The sequence below is a fragment of the Neomonachus schauinslandi genome, chromosome 4 (genome assembly GCF_002201575.2).
Source record: "Neomonachus schauinslandi chromosome 4, ASM220157v2, whole genome shotgun sequence".
Taxonomy (NCBI): Eukaryota; Metazoa; Chordata; class Mammalia; order Carnivora; family Phocidae; genus Neomonachus; species Neomonachus schauinslandi.
The window spans coordinates 75,751,973-75,766,387 of NC_058406.1; the positions used below are offsets into that span (position 1 = coordinate 75,751,973).

Here is a 14,415-nt window from a genome sequence, read left to right on the forward strand (position 1 = left end):
ACCAGTATTATTATTATTATTATTAGCATTAGCATTCATATTCATATTCCAGGCAGAGGGAAGAACACAAGCAATGGTCTAGAGGTAAGAAACAGCACTGTAGTGTAGAGACTACAAAACAATTTAGTGGTGTGGAACATAAATTGAGAGGAAAGACATGAAGGAGATGAGATCAGAGAGGCAGAAAGGGTCAAGGTTACTCCTCTCCATGTCTTCATGCCTAACAGAGAGCTTCTGACACAACCAATCAAATGTTTATTTTTTTAAAAAATTGATGAACATATCAGACGATACCACTTGAAACCCATCAGGATGGCTATCATCAAAAAGACAAATAATAACAAGGGCTGGCAAGAATGTAGAGAACTAGGCCCTCATATATTGTGGCTGGGAATGTAAAATGTAACCACTGAGGAAAATAGCTTGGCAGTTCCTCAAAAGGTTAGACAGGGAGTTACCATATGAACCAGCTATTGCACACCAAGGTATACATATGCGCAAGAGAAATAAAAACATATGCCCACATAAAAACTTGTAACACAAATGTTCTTAGCAGCATTATTCATAATAGCCCAAAACTATAAACAACACAAATATTCATCAACTGATAATGGATTAATACAATGTGGTATACACATAAAATGTAATAGTATTTAGCCACAAAAAAGAGTGAAGTACTGATGTAGGCTACAATATGGATGACCCCTGAAAACATTATGCTAAGTAAAAGCTGCCAGACACAAATGTCACATATTGTAGGACTGCATTTACATAGGATGTCCAGAATAAGCAAATCCATAGAAACAGAAAGTAGAGAAGTAGTTGTCAGGAGCTAGAGGAAGGGGATACCGGGGAGTGACAGCTAATGGGTATGGAATTTCTTTTGGGAGTGATGAAAATGTTCTAAAATTGACTGTGATAGTGGCTGCACAACTCTATGAATGAATATACTAAAAACTAGTGAGTTGTAACCAGTCACTTTAAATAGGTAATTATACGGTATGTGAATTTTGTCTCAAAGTTGTTATAAAATATTTAAAGAATAAAATATCAATGGTTTACTTATTTCAAGAAATGTTTGATAAAAGTTAAACACAAAAAAAATTTGAAACATCTCTTTGCATTCAATTTGTTCAAATCCCCTATGTGCCAGCTCTGATGGCCACAAATACTGAGTAAGACAGAGTACCTTAGCCTTAAGAAGCTATACTCTAGAAGTGGGAAGAGAGGCACGTATATAGGGTGGCACCACATTAGAGGGCCTCACAGAAAGCTGTCTAGGACCTGAGAGAACACAAACCAGGGCCAGGACCTCCTCTCCATTACTTTGTCTTTGGCCTCTTATCCTTACATGGTCCTACTAGATGTGCATTTCTTCTACTGCAAGGCTGTTCACATTTATTTTGACAGGAGACCCCTATGCTAAGCAATGTGATTGATTCTCTAGCTGATCAGTCTAAGCCAGCCATGGCAACTCTATTACTAATTGCCAGTGACTGGTTCAAGGACAGATGGCACTATATCAATTCAGCCAATGAATGCAAAGAGAGAAATGCTGGGGGTCTGGGGAAAGAGGCTCTCTCACTCTTACGAAAGCCAAAGGCAGCATCACATCACTCTTCCTTGGACTATGAACAAAACCCTGATACCTACACTAAGCCATTCCTACAACCACCAGGAGACCTGTCTTCAGTTAACCCTCTGGTAAAGACAGAACAACCGGCGCCTGGGTGGCTCAGTTGGTCAAGCGACTGCCTTCGGCTCGGGTCATGATCCCGGAGTCCCTGGATCGAGTCCCGCATCGGGCTCCCTGCTCAGCAGGAAGTCTGCTTCTCCCTCTGACCCTCCCCCCTCTCATGTGCTCTCTCTCTCATTCTCTCTCTCTCAAATAAATAAATAAAAAATCTTTAAAAAAAAAAAAAAGAACAACCTAAGAACTGAATGAAATTAGTCCAGTTTCCATTTTCTCCTGTCCACCATGAAGTTAAAAAATCTTCTAATGATGCCACCTGATGTCTTCTCTTCCCTCATGGGTCAGGAAGCAACCATGGAGCAGAGACTAGAGGCTCTAGCTCTGTTTCATTTCCTCCCTCAGAGTCTAGCACATGGTCAACCGTTGCAAGTCATGTATTTCAAAAGAACAAAAAACAATGAACAGAGTTACACTTAACCCTAAATATTTTAAAAAGCAGAATTTAACAGAAAAAAAAATTACCTAAATAAAGGCCTTCCCTATTAAAATAAACTTCCACAGTTCCCTTCATTGCCTCAAACAAGGACCACGTTTTACAGAGGGAAGGCTCCTGTCCCTTCCCCTCCACCACTTCCAGGAAAAGGTCCTGGGCTTCCAGGGAAGGTAAGCAGCTTGGGGTAGGGACACTGTAGGTGTCATGTAAAATGCCAGGCAAAGGGCCAGCATTTGATGCTAAGCATCACAGCAACAATCACAACAACAGAACCAGTGGGGCGTGTATAGACTGGCGTTTACAACATGGAATGGTACTGGTTTCTATTCTCAGCATGTGTCACTGACTTACTGACAAGACAGTTAAACATAAAAAGGGTCCATTATCAGTGGTAACTGGGACAAAGTCCCTGGGCTAGAAGGAATAGGAAAACTCCAGCAGTAATCCCCAAACCTCCTCTGTCTCAATAGTTTCAATTTCCTTCTCCAAACCTTTTCTAAAACTGCTCTTACCAAAATAAACCAATTTAAGTTGACTTCCACTTCCTTTCCCTGATGTGAAGGCACAGAAGAATGAGCAGGAAGAGACACAAAAGATCCCAATTATCCACCCTTTCTTAAGGCTCCTTTGTACGCCTGCTGCATAAGATCATTTATTAACTAAGAATAAGTTACTGGTTTATGATAACACAGGGCCTGGCACACAGTAGGCACTTGATAAATGTTTACTGATTGACCACAGCAAACTAGAAGCAAGCATGTGAGTGTTGGACAGAGAGGAATAAAGCCTTGTCTCTCCCAGGGTCACTTTTTAGCCAACCTGCTAAAAACAATAATAGTGCACGTCTTCAAAAAGCTGAAAAGAGCTGGTTTTGCAGCTACGGTGGCTGTTACTCACTGCTCCCTGAATGAGTAAATCTATTCAGTTTCTCTGACCCCCGTCCAGAATACAAGTGAGTTATAGCCAGTGCAGACCCTGGCTCGCAGCGAAGTTGTTATTAACCTCACTGGCTAACTGTAAACAGATACTAGAGAAACCTGTTCAGCTCCAGACTGTCCAGACATCATTCTGGGGAAGGGCTTCACCTAGTTCAGGGTACTGGGTTTTCAGATCGCCCTGAGGTCTGCTTTCCAAAGCCTGACAGAACCAGCACAAAACATACTCTAACAGTCTTCTTCCTATCTCTTGCCCAAGAGAATTTCAGTGTCATGATAGTTAAAGCATATACCTGGAAAAGTGGGCTTCTTCCCTTGATTACAATTACACAGAGGGGAAGCACAGGATTTGCCTATACCAATTATCTGTGCCCATGATGAACTCTCAAATATGACCAATCAACGCCGTCAATACTTTAGCTTCATTAACTGGCCAGAGGAAAAAGAGCCTGCCACTTGGCAAACTCACATTTCACACAGGTGTCTCAGCCAAGACAGGGCAGAAGCATTACATCCATAGCCCAGAGTACAAATGTTCGGCACCGAAATGAATGGAAACCAACAGGACACTTGTGGTTATAATTTCACTTAAATCCTCAGATAAAGGAAGACCACTACTGATTTGGTTTGGTTTGTCAACAGGAGAGTTCATAAGGAATTACCATGAGCAAACAGTGGCAGCCACCCCAGTAACCACAAAGGCCTGACTACTGAAGGAGGACCAAGTACACTTAGCTTTAGGTCCTTCCCTGCAGTGAAGGGTCCCTTGGGATGGGTCACCTTCATGAGGGGCAGCAGCTGCTTAAACCCCAGGACGCACAGGGGAAGTTAAGGAGTAAAGGATCACAGGGAGAGAGCCTGGCCTGAATCCCTCTAGGAAGGGACTCTGGTTGAAGCCCACATTCTTCTCACTGTACTCGTAACCAGTAGCACCCCACCCCAGGACCCTCTCCCCTTTTATCCCAATTCCTTGACATCTGATCAGATCAAGAAGACCAGGTGGCAGACCTCAAGGCCTCCTCAATGCAATGAATGGCTATTTTAAGTTTTGGGTTTTTTTTAATTAAGCTCTACACCAAACGTGGGGCTTGAACTCATGACCCTGAGATCAATCACATGCTCTACAGACTGAGTCAGCCAAGCGCCCCATGAATGGATATTTTACACTTTAAAGCTAAGGCTGACTTACATGTAAGAGTCCCTCTTTTTTTTTTTTTTTAAGATTTTATTTATTTATTTGACAGAGAGAGACACAGCGAGAGAGGGAAGGAGTCCCTCTTTCTCCAAATATATGTCATTCCTGAACATCTCTGCTCTGTTGGCAAATCACCAATGCCAGCCCTCTCAACCTCCCCATCTCTCCCTCCTCCCCAGGGACATAGAAGCCACAGTTAAGCAGACTTTCACAGCGACAAGGCACAGGGTGGGGAGGGGAGCTCTGGAATGACATCAGAAGACCTATGCACTTGTTCCAGCTCTGCCAAATTAGCCGAGTGAGTTTAGCCTTGGCTTACATATCTTTAAAATAGGGGAGTGTGGTTTGATGATTTTTATGGGTCCTTCCAGCTCCAAACTCTGGGAACTTTCAATATAGACTATAGCTTCATCTATCTACACCCCGGTGAAGTATCCCAGTGAGCATCTAAATGAGGCTAAAAGACGCATATGCTGGAAGGGTCCAGCCACGGAATCATAAAACCTAAGAATGCTAGAAGCACCCTAGAACATAACAGTCTCTTCAAAGGAAGCTCTGGGTTTCACAGTGTGCTCAAAGATGTCTATGGCTCACCATTTCCCACAGGGAATACTTGGACCATCACTGTGAAAGCGAGGACTCAAACAGGACAAACTCCAAACTCAGTTATTCCAGACAAGGGTCTATTCTAAAGGTGCAGACCCAAAAATAGCTTTACAGTTTACATAAAAGCAGGACCTAAAATAAGATTTTCAAAAAGTCAGATCCTGGGTAATAAACTTCCTTCTAAACCCATAGCTAGAGGCCAGCCCTGTACAACGCAAGGGTATACTCAAAAAATTACCCATTCAAGTACCTGGGTCTTTGCCACCTTCTTTCTCTGGCATAACCAAGATAAGCTCACCCTGGCATGGTTCTGTTTGGAGGATACCAGGCAATTAGGCCATGGTGCATGTCCCCCAGGGGCAGAACACTTCCCCAGCTACTTCGGTTTGGTATGTCTTTGTTTTGGTTTAGCCCTGGCAATCTGGCAGGCAATGTACTTCCAGGGGGAGCTCTGTCCATGGTGTGAATGCCCCGGCCTTGAGGTCCTTGTTCATGTCCATAAACAGAGCCCAGTTGCCACAGTGACTGGTGCTAGGAGCAGCTGCTAAATAGCAGAGGTCACCAGAGCTTTCTTTGGGTTCTACAGCCTGGGCTATGTGTTCCTATGCCTCTGTGAACAATGGGTCAACGGGCGCTGCAACCACACCGGCCAGTACTTCACATGGGAGTCTGGGCACTGAGGAGGAATGTGATTTCACATGGGGCCCGTACCCACATGACAGATCTCAGCCAGAGGGCACAGGAAGAGTAAAGGGCATAGGAGTGGCAACTTCCTCCCAGGGGTTCCACAGTCCCCAGAGGGTGGGAGGGGGCAGGGCCAGAGTTTAGTGCAACAGGAAGGACCTTGGAAAAGTGAACATGGAGTTGAGCCCGTGACGCTTCTGAATCGTGTAGGCCAATCGGGTGCTTCCTCCCTTCTCCGTGAGGGTGTGACTCAGTTCTCCCCACTTCCACAGCAGGAAACACTGCACCCCACCTGACACGTGCAGGTAAAAACAAAAGAAAAAAAACAAAAACAAAAACAAAAAACCTTCTGGACTGGAGCTGCAGAGGTCTTTCTAAATTAGAAACTATCCCTATTGTGTTTCCATCTTCCAAGGCAATCCTGCCCAAAGGCCACAAGATCTGCTTGACCAGTAATACAACTACGGCAGGTGTGAAACACAACTGTGTCTGGAAACACGTATACCCCTGGCCACCCCCCTTATTGTCCGCTTGCTAAGATTAGAAACAGTTATTTTTTACTCTGCAAAGTAAAGCTTCTGTCCTCAAGGTAGATGCTTTCAGATAAAAACATAAAAACAGCTATAAAAAAGAGATGATAAGGCAGGTCCTCTTGGCCCTTACAAAACCAGGTTACCTTGGCTGGGGCCCAAGGAAGCCATAGAATAGAACCGAACATAAACTTCACTTAACATCTTTCAGACCCAGCCCCATGTTAACATGGAAGTAATAAACATTCTTTGGTCCCAATGCCAGTTCCAGAGACGGTGATCATTTAAAATGTAAACAAAATGAAGGCTTATCTCTCTCAAAAACATATGCTTCTGTCTTTACCAACCATGAGCCAATGAGACCACAAAAAGGAGAGGAAAACAGGATGAAAGTTTTCTAATTTATCAGTGTAACTCAAAGGTAAACCTGAAAACTTGGATCCATCATACTTTCCAAACAGGGCCCAAATGTTTCACACATAAGATGTTTCTGTGTTATTCCCACCATTGTAGTTCATTACAGGCCAGAGGAAACTTAAATAGTTAAGAAGTTTGTCCTTAGGCAAATACTTCAATAATTTAGACTTCAAAGACTCCGTATTAACCTCTGTTTACACAAAGTAATGTGTTTCCTTTGCCTGCTGAACATCAAAATGCTTTGCAATTAATTACCTCTATTTTTAAAACCCCCAAATACTGTTAAATATAATGGCCAATATACTGGGGGGGGGGGGGGGAAGAATGTTCAAAATCTGCTCCGTTCTCTGAAGACACAAAATGATAATTAAGACAACATCCATGGAATTTGATTGATGTAGACGATTATTTAAAAAAAAAAAAAAACTTTTCCCCTTGGAGCACCTGAGTGGCACAGCCGGTTAAGCATCACACTCTTGGTTTCAGCTCAGGTTGTGATCTCAGGGTTTTGACCTCAGGGTCATGAGATCAAGCCCCGCGTCCATTAAGACTCTCTCTGATCCTCCCCGCTGCACTCGCTCGCTCGCTCTCAAATAAATAAATTAAATCTTAAAAAAAAAAAAACTTTTCCCCTCAAAATGACAATTTTTATCGATTTTTTTTCCATTTTGCCTATGAACACTGTGAATCTAAGAATGGAACAGTTTTTTATCCACTTACAGAGAAATTCAACAAAGTTAAAATTCCAAGTAAAGGCACAGCTTTAGAAAATTCAAAGTTATTTCATTTTCTAACTAGTTAGTACTTATACCTTCTTTTCTTTAGAGCATTCCTCGTTCATGATTAATGGAGCACCTTAGAAATTAACTCCACACCTCCCACAGGGAAGTGTACACAAAAGCACAGCAGGTGGCTTAAATGGCAAAGAATTTTATAAATACTAAGGTCATCATGGAGACAATGATGAATAGTCCTTGGAATTTGTATGGGGAAATTTCCAGGTTTTTTTAAAAGCTATTTTCCACTCTATTACCCTCAAAATATCCACATTTGGCAATAATATTATCATCTATGGAATATTTAATATGTGCCAGGCTCTCTTCTAAGCATTTTACTTTATTTATGTATTTATTCCTCAAAACCAACTTGAGATATACAATTGCCTTCATTCTACAGCTGAAAACACTGAGATGGAATGATATTAAGTAACTCACTCGAAGTCAGGAAGTTATTGACTTACTGATTGAAAGTGACTAAGCCAAGGCCAGCCGGGGCGGGGGCGGGGGCGGGGAGCGCGATGTGGGGGATGCAGGGACGGTGGTACCTGGACTAGAAGGCAGGAACCAGCATTCTGGTTCCCAAATCAAAAGGTGTTTCTTCCCAGAGAAAATGCTGACCCAAGATAAACTAAGGAATATGTAAATGAGTTCTGACCTAAATACATGTCCTCTTGCTATAGAAAACTAAGCTACTGGCACCTTACAGAGAGATACAAACACCAAAGAAAAAAGGAAGCTCAGATTTCCTTAATTAACTGTGCAACGTTCTCAGCTAATGTCATTTTAATTTTACATATATGTTCTACAACCTAAAATAATCTTTGCAAATTACCTAAGAAAAAAAATTTTTAAAGCCTTCAGAAAAAGGAACTATTTGGACTTTCTATGTTAAATTTTCGCTACATTTTTCTCCTACATTGTAATGTTTTGATGGTTTTTTTACAATTCGTATTTCTGGCCACCTTGTTTCATTAGCACTCAAAAGCGGAGCTAAGCTCATATAACATCACGGGGGCTAGAGTGTGAGGCTGCCATCCAGCTGAGCTGATTTAAACACCCAATTCTGACAGCATGGTATACCTCTGCCTTTCAAAAACTTAGAAACCTTTCCTTCCTTTCTAGAAAATCTTCACATTATCTAAACAGAAAAAAAGTACTTTTTTCTGAATGTATTTGAAAGTTGCAAATAATCATAAGATTGTTATTAATACTTTTTCCTGAGGTCTCATTTCCTATTCTCTGACAGGTTCTCCTTCAGCTCAGGCACCAAGAATGGGCCACGACATACGAGTCAAAATGAGAGCGGCCCAGCGTGACCCAGCATGCCCAGCGTGGGTGCAGCGGCCCAGGCCCTGGGAGTGCCCCATCGGGAGCTGGCGGCCGGGCGCAGAGGGGCCAGGGGGAGCCAGGAGGAGCCAAGCCAGCCCACGGTGGGCGAGGGGCCAGGCGGGTCAGAGCCAGGTGTTTGGAGCGGCCAGAGGAGCCGGGTCCTTCATGATGAAAGATTTTGAGACGCTTCTCTGTCCTCTGTGTAGTTGGTAGTTTGGGTGGTGAAGAGATGGCTGAGTGTGTCAACACCCTTCTCCAGGACCTTACCAGGGGAATCAAAGACTCCATCTGGGGCATCTGTACCATCTCAAAGCTAGATGTTCGGATTCAGCACAAGAGAGAGGAGGAGCGGGAAAGAAGGGCAAGCGGTGTCCTGGTGCACAGGAGAGCCCAGAGTACAGAAAGGAAGCAAGAGCTTGAGCTACATGTGGTTAGCAGAAGTCTCTTGTTTTATCAAGTGTTTCCTCCTGTACTACAGTCAGTAATAGCCCAAATTATTGGTGATCCATCACAACCTAGAGATGTCTGGTCATAGCTGGAATTCTTCCTTACCTCAGTTTTCAGTGCTCTTTGGGTGCTCCCTCTGTTTGTGCTTCGCAAAGTTGTAAATGCCATTTCATTTCAAGACACAGCTGATGTGGCATTTAAGGTAACGGGGAGGAAGCCTCACCCATTCCCTAGTGTCAGCAAAACAACTGCTGACATGCTCTTCAACCTTTCACCGCAAGCTCTTTCCCTCATCCAGGGCATGTCTGTGAGTCTCCTTCCCATCCACCTTGTCGGTCAGCTGGTTAGTCTTCTGCATATGTTCCTTCTCTACTCACTGGACTGCTTTGAGTATCATTGGTTCAATAAAGGAACTGAAATGCACCAGCAGTTGTCAAACATAGAAAGGAACCGGCCTTACTACTTTGGATTTGGTTTGCCCCTGGCTTTCCTCACAGCAATGCAGTCCTCATACATCATCAGGGGCTGCCTCTTCTCCCTCCTCTCCTCCATTCATTATCAGTGCCAATGAAGCAAAGATCCCTGGCAAAGTCTACCTTTTCCAGGTGTACCTCTTCTCCTTGGTGGTTTTCTTAAGCAACAGACTCTTCCGCAAGACCGTCTACCTGCAGTCCGCCCTGAGTAGCTCACCCTCTGCAGAAAAATTCTCTTCGCCGCATCCGTCTCCTGCCAGACTAAAGGCTGCTGCAGGCCCCTGAGTCGCCTGCCATCCAGAGGGGATGGGTGGGATTGGAAGGAGGCAATAGGAGCTCTTTTCCTTGTCCCCTCCTCCACCAGGGAAGGCAGGACCTGCTCAGCCAAGGACCCTCTGCCTGTTCCCTTCTCTCTGAGGAACTGGGATTTCTGTCTCTGGTGCGTGTAAGGCACAATCGTCCTGACACCAGTGGGTGCGTTTTTAACACTGGTGAGTCTGAATGGACCACACGTTTCTCTGCAGGTCTTTTCTGGCACTTGCCAGCCCCCGTGCCTGGACTGATGTGAATACTTTTTTTCTCCCTGTGCCATTGACCCTCCCAGCCCCCTGTCCTGCTTTCCACCCCGTTGGATGAATGGGTTTTATCATTCTGGCTGTTGTATATTGTGGACCTGTTATTTGTGTTGTTTTTCTGTGAAGCACATATATTGGATATAGGAGGGAAAGCAGTATCTCATTTGCTCCTGGCCACTCCCTTTATAGCTGTCACTGTCTATTGTTTCTTATAACTCAGGTTAGATTTTGGTCTCTCTGGCTCCGCTGCAAAAAACAAGCCTGAAGAGATGGGACAGGAGGAAAGACCTCACAACCAGATCTACTGCGTTTGGGGGAGTGATTTTCTTTCTTCCCCTTGTAGGAGAAAAAGCTTTTTTCACTGGTACATTTAAAGTTCCCCAGCTATAGGGAGGGACCAGTTTTGGACAAGTGCCCCTGCAGCACCGAATGCTCAGAGAAGCTGAACTTGGAACTCTGAAGGTCTGAAGTATACTGCTGGCCACTGCCGGGTCTGTCTGGTATTTCAAAGGAAAATTGGGTGCTGCAAATAGGAACCAAATGGGGTTGACTTATTAAACTCATGAAGCCTGTGATTGGTTGGTGTTCTCCTGTCATTTTAAAGAGAGGAAATATGGGGAGAGGACAGATGTCAAAACATTTGTCCAATTTTAAAATGTCACAATTAGGGGCGCCTGGGTGGCTCAGATGGTTAAGCATCTGCCTTCGGCTCAGGTTATGATCCCAGGGTCCTGGGATTGAGCCCCGAGTCGGGCTCCCTGCTCAGTGGGGAGTCTGTTTCTCCCTCTCCCTCTGCCTCTCCCCCTGCTTGTGCTCTCTCTTTCTCTCAAATGAATAAATAAAATCTTAAAAAAAAAAGTCACAATTAAACATGAGCTAGTTTCAAAAAAAAAGTGAAAGTGACATTTCCCTGCACTAAATTGAAAACAGATTCACATTCAAGTGTTTAATCGTTGATTCCATCATTTGAATACTGAGCACCTATAGTTCCCAAGTTCTTGCAGCTGTCAGAGATAAAGCAGTGAACAAGGTAAGCAGCCTTCTCTTCTTTCATGGAGCTTCCATTTAGGCAATTAAAAAAATGTGGCAGATCAAACTTTTAAACACAAAGCTCCTCCTCCAGGAAAGCACATATGCAACAATGCATGGGGGGTGTTTTATAGAGTGAGGTCCAGAGACCCAGGCCCTGCCTTTCCCCTCTGGCTCACTGCCCCGCCACAGGCTCAGTGGAACAAATTTCTATGCCAAATGCGTACCCAACTAGCTCAGAGCAACTCTACTTACAAATACAAGCCTTACTCCTTTTATGAACAGGGAGCAAAGTCCTTTAAATCCCGTCGCTACCCCATTCTGGTCACTTGTAGACAACCCTTAATTATCAAGAATCCTTTTACCTCGCTATCTCCATTCAGGTGGGTTATTTGTTAACCAAATTCCATGCAACTCTACAGGGCAGAACTAGGGGCTGAGAGTGGAGGTTTATGGCCAGGTGGATTGCACAACACAAAGAAGAATTTCCCAAAGGTCGGGGATATTTTAAATTCAAGTAAAGGCTAGAGGCTCAGTCAACAGGATATTAGAAAGGTGATTTATGTACCAGGCTGAGCTGAACCAGATAATCTCTAAGGATCCTTAAAATACCAACATACCACAAATCTAGAGCTCTAGTAGTGTGCCTTATGAATGTAAAATCTACCCAGATGTAACTTATCCTAAAACATTACTTGAGGATAATGTTACTAATGAGATACAAACTCAGATGTCATGAAGAAATAAGCAACCTAAAATATACCACATGTTAACTAAGCAATAATTTTAATAGCACACAAATACTCAAAGCTACGGCTCAGCAGAGTTACTAAGTGCCCGGCAGGTTTTGAGCACGTGAAGCATCCTATCTCATTAAATTCTGAAAATGATCTAGTGAGATGAATGCTATTATTATATTACCTCCACTTTACAGATGAGGATGCTGAAGCAAACAGAGGTTACAAAGCTATTTATTGGCAGACTTGGGATTAGCATTTAAGTCTACGCTCTGAAGCACTATGCTCTGTTAAGCTGTCTTGTTGGGAGTTAGAGAGCATCTTCCTCTTAGACTGTGTTACATAAAGATCCTGAAATAGTTAACTACTTAAAGGAACCTTTGAAATGTGATGAATGAAGCTTTTCTGATGTATGATAATCATAAATTTCCTTTCTAGATATAATACATACTAAATTTGCTGTATTTTACTAAATTGTAGAAGTACTCAGAGAGTTAGTTCAGTTTCCAAATCTTATTTCCAAGTAGTAGCTTAAACACTAGAAGAATCTGGCTCAGAATCAATTACAAAATTTCCTATGACAGTATAACAAACACACACTACATTAGATATTTATATTTCTGCTAAATATCAGAGATGCCCAAATTGGTGATTATGACAGAGCTGGCCCTCAACTGTGGCAGTTTCCATTACAAAATCCGCATTACAGGAATTCAGGATCCTGTCTAAAAACTGATTGAGACTGATACTTAATGGGACAATACACCACTGGCTTCCCCCCCCTTTTGTTTCTTCATCTTTAAAAACTAAAGCCATCAAGTCTCCTTCCATTTAAACTGAAAAAGGAAAATGTTAGTTCCAAAGTTTGGGATTCTTAATACATTCCAGCTGGCTTTTTTTTTTAAGTCTACATTTGTAAATATTAAGGATGTCTAAGGACTCTTCATCAAGGTTTTTAAAAAAACAAGTACTAAATAATTAATTTCATAAAGATTTTAAGTATATAATGGATATTACAACCTTAGCCTGCCTCAATATAGATTTTGGTGGTATATGAAGAACCCATAACAAAGAAAAATGACTTATCGAAATATTTGTAAATCTCCACACAAAAGAAGTTTCATGTATATGCACAGAATATTATAGCACAAAAATTCTAGGAAATCACACACTTTTTAGTTTGTGATACACATAAACTGACAAAAAAAATATTCAGCAAAAATTAAAAATCTTCACCTTCTCAGTATAGTAAAAACCAATTAAGATCTAAAACTACAATTTTTTGAAGGTGACACTGAAAGAAATAATTTTACAGGCCTAAAAAGTCAGAATGCGGCTCTCAAATCCCTGCCTCACAAATATTACTATATCATATCCTCTAGATATGATCCTTTTTGTCATTAACTTTGTAAATATCACTCTCTAGAAATTATGTGTAATGCTCCACAATGCCCATGCTGCCAAGATGACATCTTTGACAGCAACAGTGATTTGGACTCATAAAATTTGCGAGCTGAAAGAAACCTGAAGATCCTCAGGCTATGTCTCTCATCTGCGAGGTGAAAAAATAGATACAGAGGTACTGAGTGACCTCCCCAGGGCCAAGACTTCTAGGTGAAACACTTCACTGAAACTTCATTTGGGCCAGAAGACAAGATTCGCCCCCTCCACATGCTAAGATATCTCTTCTTTTATTTAGCAAGCAGCAATTCTGAAACGTTTTGGTCTTAGGATCCTTTTATGTTTAAAATTACTGAGGACTCCAAAGAGATTTTGTTGGTATGAGTTTTATCCATCAACATTTAGCACAACAGAAATGAAAGCTGAGAAAATTTTTTAAGTATTTAATTCATTTAAAACCAATAATAATAAACCCACTGATGCTAATGCAAATATTATTTTATGAAAAATAATTATTTTTGAAATAAAACTATTTAGTGAGAATAGCGGCATTGTTTTACATTTTTGCAAACTCTTTAACAACTAGCTTAATAGAAGACAGCTGTGTTTTCAAATCTACTTCTGCATTCAATTTACTGTGATACATTGTTCTGGTTGAAGGATATGAAGAAATCTGGCCTCACACAGATATGTAGTTGGAAAGGAGAAGCAAATCTTAACAGTCTCTTCATATACTTGTAGCTAGCTAGTTCTTCTTCGATATTTTACCTAAACTCATTAAATAGTCATCACTTAAAGGTTAGTTGTAATGTGCAAGCTGAATTGCATAATAAACTTTTCATACCTCGTTACATTAAAATCCACTGCTCTCAAAATACTGAGTAATTACAAAGGTAAAACTAGTAACTTTATAGCAGAGAATTCTGGCAGACACCACTTTTGCCAAGTGATAAAGGTCAACATCACCAGTAATAAGACGTATCAATTTAATGTAACCCCGATTTGACACCCTGAGAAGGGCACATTTCCTATGTGTACCCTTCCCAATAATGCATAATCTCAATCATGAGAGAATATCAGATAAACTCAAAT

General features: G+C 42.0%; 1 protein-coding gene and 1 pseudogene across 3 annotated transcripts in view; one reads left to right on the top strand and one right to left on the bottom strand.

The window, feature by feature from the left end:
• TGFBR3 (transforming growth factor beta receptor 3) overlaps nt 1-14,415 on the bottom strand; it is a 198,592-nt gene that overhangs the window by 141,343 nt on the left and 42,834 nt on the right. The window lies entirely within an intron of this gene.
• On the top strand, nt 8,891-9,744 carry LOC110580470 (annotated as a pseudogene).